Genomic DNA, 10,723 nt, shown 5'->3' on the forward strand with positions numbered 1-10,723 from the left:
TTAAATTTTTTATTTATTTATTTTTAAATTATTATTATACTTTAAGTTCTAGGGTACATGTGCATAACGTGCAGGTTTGTTACATATGTATACTTGTGCCATGTTGCTGTGCTGCACCCATCAACTCGTCAGCACCCATCAACTCGTCATTTACATCAGGTATAACTCCCAATGCAATCCCTCCCCCTCCTCCCTCCCCCCTCCCCCCTCCCCATGATAGGCCCCGGTGTGTGATGTTCCCCTTCCCGAGTCCAAGTGATCTCATTGTTCAGTTCCCACCTATGAGTGAGAACATGCGGTGTTTGGTTTTCTGTTCTTGTGATAGTTTGCTAAGAATGATGGTTTCCAGCTGCATCCATGTCCCTACAAAGGACACAAACTCATCCTTTTTTATGGCTGCATAGTATTCCATGGTGTATATGTGCCACATTTTCTTAATCCAGTCTGTCACTGATGGACATTTGGGTTGATTCCAAGTCTTTGCTATTGTGAATAGTGCTGTAATAAACATACGTGTGTATGTGTCTTTATAGCAGCATGATTTATAATCCTTTGGGTACATACCCAGTAATGGGATGGCTGGGTCATATGGTACATCTAGTTCTAGATCCTTGAGGAATCGCCATACGGTTTTCCATAATGGTTGAACTAGTTTACAATCCCACCAACTGTGTAAAAGTGTTCCTATTTCTCCACATCCTCTCCAGCACCTGTTGTTTCCTGACTTTTTAATGATCGCCATTCTAACTGGTGTGAGATGGTATCTCATTGTGGTTTTGATTTGCATTTCTCTGATGGCCAGTGATGATGAGCATTTTTTCATGTGTCTGTTGGCTGTATGAATGTCTTCTTTTGAGAAATGTCTGTTCATATCCTTTGCCCACTTTTTGATGGGGTTGTTTGTTTTTTTCCTGTAAATTTGTTTGAGTTCTTTGTAGGTTCTGGATATTAGCCCTTTGTCAGATGAGTAGATTGCAAAAATTTTCTCCCACTCTGTAGGTTGCCTGTTCACTCTGATGGTAGTTTCTTTTGCTGTGCAGAAGCTCTTTAGTTTAATGAGATCCCATTTGTCAATTTTGGCTTTTGCTGCTGTTGCTTTTGGTGTTTTAGACATGAAGTCTTTGCCCATGCCTATGTCCTGAATGGTACTACCTAGGTTTTCCTCTAGGGTTTCTATGGTATTAGCTCTAACATTTAAGTCTCTAATCCATCTTGAATTAATTTTCGAATAAGGAGTAAGGAAAGGATCCAGTTTCAGCTTTCTACTTATGGCTAGCCAATTTTCCCAGCACCATTTATTAAATAGGGAATCCTTTCCCCATTTCTTGTTTCTCTCAGGTTTGTCAAAGATCAGATGGCTGTAGATGTGTGGTATTATTTCTGAGGACTCTGTTCTGTTCCATTGGTCTATATCTCTGTTTTGGTACCAGTACCATGCTGTTTTGGTTACTGTAGCCTTGTAGTATAGTTTGAAGTCAGGTAGCGTGATGCCTCCAGCTTTGTTCTTTTGACTTAGGATTGTCTTGGAGATGCGGGCTCTTTTTTGGTTCCATATGAACTTTAAAGCAGTTTTTTCCAATTCTGTGAAGAAACTCATTGGTAGCTTGATGGGGATGGCATTGAATCTATAAATAACCTTGGGCAGTATGGCCATTTTCACGATATTGATTCTTCCTATCCATGAGCATGGTATGTTCTTCCATTTGTTTGTGTCCTCTTTTATTTCACTGAGCAGTGGTTTGTAGTTCTCCTTGAAGAGGTCCTTTACATCCCTTGTAAGTTGGATTCCTAGGTATTTTATTTTCTTTGAAGCAATTGTGAATGGAAGTTCATTCATGATTTGGCTCTCTGTTTGTCTGTTACTGGTGTATAAGAATGCTTGTGATTTTTGCACATTAATTTTGTATCCTGAGACTTTGCTGAAGTTGCTTATCAGCTTAAGGAGATTTCAAGGCACTTCTTAACAATGTTTCTGTGAATGACTTTCAAGATTTTGTTCTGCTGGAGCATTTCTTGGGAGATGTTCAGGGGCAAATTCTCAGAGTCAACCACACCACGGATAAAGTTGAGACACTCTGGTATCAACTCATCACAGCTGTCCCTGATGAACACACGATGGACATAGAGTTTGATGTTGTTCTTTTTCTTCTTGTTCTCAAAAAGATCAAGGGAGCCCGATGAGGAATGAATAACAGTGCCCTGAATTCCAACTGACCTTCTACAGAAAAGTGCCTGACTGCCAAGTGGTATTCTCAGTCATTGGTGAGGCTCTTGTAGAATTCTCCATACTCCTCTTGGGTGATGTCTTCAGGGTTTCTGGTCTAAACAGGCTTGGTCTTGTTTAGTTCTTCTTGATCAATGTATTTCTCTTTGATCTTCTTAGTTTTCTTCTTCTTACCCTTACCACTGTCATCCTCCTCATCTGAACCCACATCTTTGATCTTGGGCTTTTCTTCATCATCTTTATTTTGCTGCCTTATCATCCTCTTTCTCTTCCTCTGCCTTATCATCACTAATTTCTCTCGTTCCTTCTCCAGATAAAGGGTGATGTATCCCAGCCTAGCAACTGAGAGTGCTTCTTCACTACTTCTTTGACCCGCCTCTCTTCTAAGTACTCTGTCTGATCTTTTTTAAGGTGGAGGGTCACTTTGGTACCCCTGCCAATGGGTTCACCATGGTCAGCATGCACAGTGAAGGAACCTCCAGCAGAAGACTCCCAGGCATACCATCATCATTGGGCTTTGTGATCACAACCACTTTCTCTGCTACCAGGTAAGCAGAATAAAAGCCAACACCAAATTGCCCAATCATGGAGATGTCTGCACCAGCCTAAAGAGCCTCCATGAATGCTTTGGTATGAGACTTGGCAATGGTTCCCAAATTATTTGTGAGATCAGCTTTGGTCATGCCAATGCCTGTGTCTACCAAAGTCAGGGTACGTTCCTGAGTGTTGGGGATGATGTCAATTTTCAGCTCTTTCCCACTGTCCAACTTGGAAGGGTCTGTCAGGCTCTCATAGTGAATCTTGTCCAAGGCATCAGAAGCATTAGAGGTCAACTCCTGAAGGAAAATCTCCTTGTTGGAATAGAAGGTATTGATGATGAGAGACATGAGTTGGGCAATTTCTGCCTGAAAGGCAAAAGTCTCCACTTCCTTCTCTCCATGGTGCACTTCCTCAGGCATATTGAAAAGAAAAGGCTTGCACATATTAGGGAGTAAGGTGGGCTGGTTGTCCAACACACAGGCAGCACAAACGCTGTGCCAGAGTGACTCGAGAGCCATTCTGTGACTTTTTCAACTTCCAGGTCCTCCAAGAGCTGGGGAGAATCTGAGAGCTGGAGGGAGCTCTCTCTAGTTCTTTCCTCCTCGTCTCTTCTAAGGATTTTGTTAGCATCTCTTTCCCTTTTTATGTGAAATACCTGGAGTATATTTTTCTGACTGATGCTGACTACCCCTAATAAGATTTTACATAAGTAAATGTGTCTATGAGTGAGACAGAATGTAAAACATTAGATGTTTCAGACAGAAGCCTGAGGAGGGCTTTGGAAAAATATAAACTGCCATAAATATTGCTTTTGATTAGGCAGCTATTTGGGGGACAGAAAGCCTATCAGCATTTCTAGGCAGTCACTGTTTCATGTGAAAGAATGTACCCAATATTAGAACGTAATTCTATATTTGGAGTGCTACAAAAACAAACAAAACAACTCAGGATACTATTTTGTTAATGGAAATTCCTGAAAACAAAGCTCAACAAAATCGTGGGAGGTGGTGACACTTGAAAAACAGAAATGATTCTAGAGGATTTTAAGGAGAGAGGGCCAAAAAGGAACTTTACAATCTCCGCTGGTCTCGGGATGCTCCCCTTTTCAGGCCCATGTGCAACTGCTATCTTGTCAGCAGGGTCCTTGCTGAACGTTGTTTGCGATAGTACTCACCTTTCCCCTACCTTCACATCTGGCCCCAGCTTCCATCTCAGCTTCATGTCTCTCCATGTTATTGGTGAGTGTCTTGACTATAGGTTGTCCAAGTTCTTGATGTTTTGAACAAAGAATTGGACAAAACACACAGGAAAGCAAGGAGAGAATGAAGCAATGAAAGCAGAGATTTATTGAAAATGAAAGTAAACTCCACGGGGTAGGAGTGGGCTGATCGACAGCTCAAGGACCCTGGTTACAGGATCTTCTGAGGTCCAAATATTCTCTAGAGGTTGTCTATTGGCCACTTGATGTACACCCCAAGCAAATGAAGTCGTGGCCCGAGATCAGTCTGATTGATTGTGGAAAGCAACCAATCAGAAGCTGAAGTGAAGTTACAAACTTATACCCATGCAAATGTCTAATTGCCAATTAGAGGCTAAATTGAGGTTACAAAGTTACATGCCTATGCAAATGAAGACTTGGCACACAATTAGTCTGACTGGTTGTGGAAAGCAACCAATCAGAGGGACTTTCATTTTTCCATCTGCCACAAAGCAAAAGGGGAGGGAGGGAGTTGCAAAGGGAGTAGCCTCTGGTCCTTTTGTTATTTAGGCATGAAAAGTTGGTGTTTTCCTTTCAATTTATTTCTAGGAAGTCAGTGTGAATCGGCCTTAGGTTCCCTGCCACCAGACCCTATTCTCCTGCCTCAACCATGGCATATGGAACAATCTGATACCTTAACTATGTATTTTACTGTTTGTCTCTCCCCACTGAATTCCATAAAGTTAGACATGTTGGTCTGTTGTGTTCACTGCCATATCCTCAGTAACTTAAATTGTACTTGGCACCTAGAAGGCACTCAATAAATACTTGTCGAAAAATTGAACCCCACTACCCAAGATACAACCACAGCTAATTTGTTTTCTTTCCTTCTTATATAAATGTATATGTAACAGTTCTATATGGAGGGAATCTTAGATTCTTAGTTTGTTTCTATATATTTTTCCCCCACTCAGCCTGAAGGAGTGCCCCTCAATGGAAAAGAAAATGAAAATGCTCATTATTTTTCAAGGACTTTAGGTGTGGAGTGGACGGGTGAGTGTAGCATGGTACTTAGCACTTGTTTAGTCTTCTTGCCCTATTTCTTGCTGGGCTGTTATGCTGGTGTCTGAAAAGAGAAAGATACAACAATTAAAACTAAAGTAAAATTATGCGTCGCTGAAATGCCTGAAAGATATTGCTTACTGAGACAAAGCCGTACAGATAGTAGATATTTCTTCTACCTTAGGAGGCAGCAGTCTGTCTTCTCCAGGCTGGGGTTAGGCACAGGGGCCTGAGTGTGAGCCAGGGGATCCATCGCCTGGGGCAGGAAGTGGCAGAGGGTGTCACCTGAGCGGGCCCAGCAGGGGAAGACAGCATGACAGGCTCTGTCCCACAGCCAAGAGGACTTGGTTTCCAAACAACAGCCTGTATGTTTTCAGGCACACAGGAGACACTCCGTGGAGACTTTCAGAAGGGGTTGAGAGGAATTTAGGAGGCAGGGGCTCCCACAGAGCCTGACAGTCCTGTTTTCTCACTATTATTGTAGACTCTATTTTGCTGTCAGGCTCGGGTGGCTTGAGAAGCCACAGATGATACCTTTGCTGCTGCTGCTGCTCCTACTGCAGTGGTTGCAGATACTGTTACCATGTCCCCTCCCCCACCTGGTGTCACCCCTGTTCTCCCACAAATATGGTACTATGGCACCTTTTAATATGGCTGCTGAAGGGAATGTATTATGCTAATTAGATACTTGGTTCTCTTTAAGGTCTTTGTCAAAGTGGTATTATTGGGCTCTAATTTGTCAGTGAACACGAATCCTAATTGGAGGTCTGAAATCTTATGGTAACACGTGTTGTCCAAACAATCCAGATGACTGAGAACAGCCCTGTCTGATAGGACTTTCTGCACTGAGGGGTGCAGCAGCCACCAGCCACGTGTGGCTATTGAGCCCTTGAATTGTGGCCAATGGGATAGAACTGGAATTTAAACTTTATTTATTCATAATTTTAAATAATATGAATTTAAAATGGTAGTATCCACATGTGGTAGTGCAAATCTAGAATATATATTTATGTTTTAAAGACTATAATCTAAATGAAAACACAAAATTTAAATGCAATTGTAATTCTTGGAGGACAGTAGTCTAGGCGACATCTGGCTTAAGACCTTCTGTACCTTTGTTCTCATGACCATTGATGATTTTGATGGCTGATCCTTGATATTTAGGAAAAGGATGCTTTTGTCTCATCCCAGTAAAAGGATAAGCTTATTTGCAAATTAAGAAAATGACCATAAGGTAATCCCGGCACTTTGGGAGGCCAAAGTGGGCGGGTCACTTGAGGCCAGGAGTTCAAGCCCAGCCTGGGCAACATGGAGAAACCCTGTCTCTACAAAAAATACAAAAATTAGCCAGGCATGGTGTTTTGCTCCTATGGTCCCAGCTACTTGAGAGGCTGAAGTGGGAGGATTACTTGAGCCGGGGTGGTGGAGGTTGCAGTGAGCTGTGATTGTGCCACTGCACTCTAGCCTGGGCAACAGATAAAGACCCTATCTCAAAAAAAAGAGAAAGTGACCACAGGATAAAGACATTGTTATTAGTCAAGGTTCTCCAGAGAAACAACCAATGGGACACACACACACACACACACACACATGCACACACACACACACACACAGATTTATTGTGAGGTTGGCTCACATGATTAGGGAGACTGAGAAGTCCCATATCTGCTGTCTGCATGCCTGGGTCCAAAGGCCTGAAAACCAGAGAAATCAATAGTGTAGGTTTTAGTCTAAGGGCAGGAGAAGACCCATGTCTAAACTTAGACACACAGGAAGCAAAAGGGGCAAATTCCTCTTTCTTCTGCCTTTTTGTTATTAACACATTGCATGATATCGGCCCACATTGGGGAGGGCAATCTACTTTATTGATCCACCAATTTAAATGCCAGCCTCATTCAGAAACCCCATCACAGGCATACCCAGAAGTAAAGTTTAATCTTGGCACCCCATGATGCAGTCAAGTTGACAGGGAATTAACTTTCATACCATTCATCCAGCGTATCAGCAAGAGATGGATTCTCTGGATGTGCTGAACCAGTTTCTAAACCTCAAAGACGGATGACCAGAGCCGGGATCGTGATGCATTTCAGAAGGAGATGCCCCATGAGGGCCCGCAACTGGCTGGTCACCCTCTGAAGTCACCTTGACTTCACTGCCTATAATGTTTTTAAAAATTCAGGCCGAGCACGGTGGCTCACGCCTGTAGTCCCAGCACTTTGGGAGGCCGAGGCGGTGGATCACGAGGACAGGAGATCGAGACCATTCTGGCTAACACAGTGAAACCCTGTCTCTACTAAAAATACAAAAAATTAGCCAGGCATGGTGGCAGGTGCCTGTAGTCGCAGCTACTCAGGAGGCTGAGGCAGGAGAATGGTGTGAACCCAGGAGGCGGAGCTGCAGTGAACCGAGATTGCACCACTGCACTCCAACCCGGGCGACAGAGCGAGACTCCGTCTCAAAAAAAAAAAAAAAAAAAAATTCAGTGATAATCACTGTACCTAAGAAGACAATTACTGCATATTGAATTGTCACTATAGACCAGGTGTTTCACTATATGTCATTTTATTTTTCATTTAATTCAAGTTTGCAGTGAGCAGTAATTTTACCCTCATTTTATACATGGATCAACTGAACCATTCTGCTCTGGTCTCATAGCTAGAGTGAAGCACTTGGCCTTGAACTTGGGACTTTGGTTCCTAAAGACAGGATTCTTCTTCTGTGCCACCTAGCCACCAAAGATACACTGAAGGTAGCTTGAGGAAGTCAGGAGATGTAGTTTTATGCACTTCCATTGAGATGAACCAGCTCTTCTAAAGCAACAAAGTATAAACTACCATAGTTCCCCTAAAGCATATACCCACTTAGGTTTTTGGCTTCCATTTTAAAGAGCATATGTTTAAAATGAGATCTTCTACAGAGTCCTCTTGTGAGCACTTTCATTGTCTTTGAGAGATTTATCAAAAGATATTAATTTCTACCAGGCTCTTGTCTACAAAGAAACTATTTGTTGTTCACAGAGGCCCTCCAGTTGCAGGACTGGGGAACAACCACAGCATTTTCTGGATAGTATGAGTGAGCAGAAGTGAGTCCTCTGGACACGCAGGTTACCGTTGGTCTTGGACTTTGCTCAAGCGTCAGAATGCCAGAGCAATGATGCTGCCTTTTGCAGCTGTACAATAAAAGAGACACAAACCAGAAATTTTATATGACTAGAGGTAAGGGAACAGAGTGGTTGACGTTTTCCCAGCAGTCCTGGCCCCAGGAATTGTGGGTGGGTTATTGACAATAAGCAGAGAATGCTGCTGAGAGGAGCCATTCCCAGAGCATCTGACGTGATGTTTTCGTTCTGAGGACATGGTCAAGTCACCTTAGTGTTCAGTCTGGGGAGAAGCCTGATATGGTTTGGCTGTGTCCCCACCCAAATCTCATCTTGAATTATAGCTCCCATAATTCCCTTGTGTTATGGGAGGGGCTTGGTGGGAGATAATTGAATCATGGAGGCAGTTTCCCCCATATAAGTCCCACGAGATCTGATAGTTTTATAAGTGGTTTCCCCTTTCACTTGGCTCTCATTTCTCTCTTTGCTGGCTGCCATGTAAAACTTGCCTTTGCTCTTCCTTCCTCTTCTGCCATGATTGTGAGGCCTCTCCAGCCATGTAGAACTGTGAGTAAATTAAACCTCTTTCCTTTATAAATTCCCAAGTTTCAGGTATGTCTTTGTCAGCAGTGTGAAAAAGGACGAGAATAACACAAGGCCCTTCTGTGCTGTGCCGTGTGTGATCACGTTCCTTTGAGCTTCCTCTGAACAGATTCTGGATAGTGCTCTCAGAAGTGCTTCTGACTCAGATTTTACTCAGCAACCATTTGGATCTGAGAGGAGCTTTCTTTATTTTCAAAAGAGTCCTTTCTGGCAGAGTGGGTTGTGGTGGAGAGAGTGTGGATTTTGGAGTTGGGCAAACCTGGTGTCCATCCTGTGAATATCCTTGCTTAGTCCTGTGACTTTGGGGAAGTCATTCCTCCTCAGCTTTACTGAGGTGTAACTGACACATAAAAATTGTATATATTTAAGATGTACAATGTAGTGACTTCATATATGTATACATTATAAAATAATTATCAGGGTCAAGCTAATTAACACATATATCACCATTTTAAAAAAATTTTTTATTTATTTATTTTTAAATTATTATTATACTTTAAGTTCTAGGGTACATGTGCATAACGTGCAGGTTTGTTACATATGTATACTTGTGCCATGTTGCTGTGCTGCACCCATCAACTCGTCAGCACCCATCAACTCGTCATTTACATCAGGTATAACTCCCAATGCAATCCCTCCCCCTCCTCCCTCCCCCCTCCCCCCTCCCCATGATAGGCCCCGGTGTGTGATGTTCCCCTTCCCGAGTCCAAGTGATCTCATTGTTCAGTTCCCACCTATGAGTGAGAACATGCGGTGTTTGGTTTTCTGTTCTTGTGATAGTTTGCTAAGAATGATGGTTTCCAGCTGCATCCATGTCCCTACAAAGGACACAAACTCATCCTTTTTTATGGCTGCATAGTATTCCATGGTGTATATGTGCCACATTTTCTTAATCCAGTCTGTCACTGATGGACATTTGGGTTGATTCCAAGTCTTTGCTATTGTGAATAGTGCTGTAATAAACATACGTGTGTATGTGTCTTTATAGCAGCATGATTTATAATCCTTTGGGTACATACCCAGTAATGGGATGGCTGGGTCATATGGTACATCTAGTTCTAGATCCTTGAGGAATCGCCATACGGTTTTCCATAATGGTTGAACTAGTTTACAATCCCACCAACTGTGTAAAAGTGTTCCTATTTCTCCACATCCTCTCCAGCACCTGTTGTTTCCTGACTTTTTAATGATCGCCATTCTAACTGGTGTGAGATGGTATCTCATTGTGGTTTTGATTTGCATTTCTCTGATGGCCAGTGATGATGAGCATTTTTTCATGTGTCTGTTGGCTGTATGAATGTCTTCTTTTGAGAAATGTCTGTTCATATCCTTTGCCCACTTTTTGATGGGGTTGTTTGTTTTTTTCCTGTAAATTTGTTTGAGTTCTTTGTAGGTTCTGGATATTAGCCCTTTGTCAGATGAGTAGATTGCAAAAATTTTCTCCCACTCTGTAGGTTGCCTGTTCACTCTGATGGTAGTTTCTTTTGCTGTGCAGAAGCTCTTTAGTTTAATGAGATCCCATTTGTCAATTTTGGCTTTTGCTGCTGTTGCTTTTGGTGTTTTAGACATGAAGTCTTTGCCCATGCCTATGTCCTGAATGGTACTACCTAGGTTTTCCTCTAGGGTTTCTATGGTATTAGCTCTAACATTTAAGTCTCTAATCCATCTTGAATTAATTTTCGAATAAGGAGTAAGGAAAGGATCCAGTTTCAGCTTTCTACTTATGGCTAGCCAATTTTCCCAGCACCATTTATTAAATAGGGAATCCTTTCCCCATTTCTTGTTTCTCTCAGGTTTGTCAAAGATCAGATGGCTGTAGATGTGTGGTATTATTTCTGAGGACTCTGTTCTGTTCCATTGGTCTATATCTCTGTTTTGGTACCAGTACCATGCTGTTTTGGTTACTGTAGCCTTGTAGTATAGTTTGAAGTCAGGTAGCGTGATGCCTCCAGCTTTGTTCTTTTGACTTAGGATTGTCTTGGAGATGCGGGCTCTTTTT

At 42.4% G+C, this 10,723-nt stretch overlaps 1 pseudogene across 1 annotated transcript; it reads right to left on the reverse strand.

The window, feature by feature from the left end:
* Positions 1–1,946: 1,946 nt before the first annotated feature.
* On the reverse strand, positions 1,947–3,275 carry LOC112616569 (annotated as a pseudogene). Its single transcript, XR_003117668.1, has one exon. The product of XR_003117668.1 is annotated as a heat shock protein HSP 90-beta pseudogene (transcript).
* Between the last annotated feature and the right edge of the window lie 7,448 nt (positions 3,276–10,723).

The sequence above is a fragment of the Theropithecus gelada genome, chromosome X (assembly GCF_003255815.1).
Source record: "Theropithecus gelada isolate Dixy chromosome X, Tgel_1.0, whole genome shotgun sequence".
In the NCBI taxonomy this organism is placed as follows: domain Eukaryota; kingdom Metazoa; phylum Chordata; class Mammalia; order Primates; family Cercopithecidae; genus Theropithecus; species Theropithecus gelada.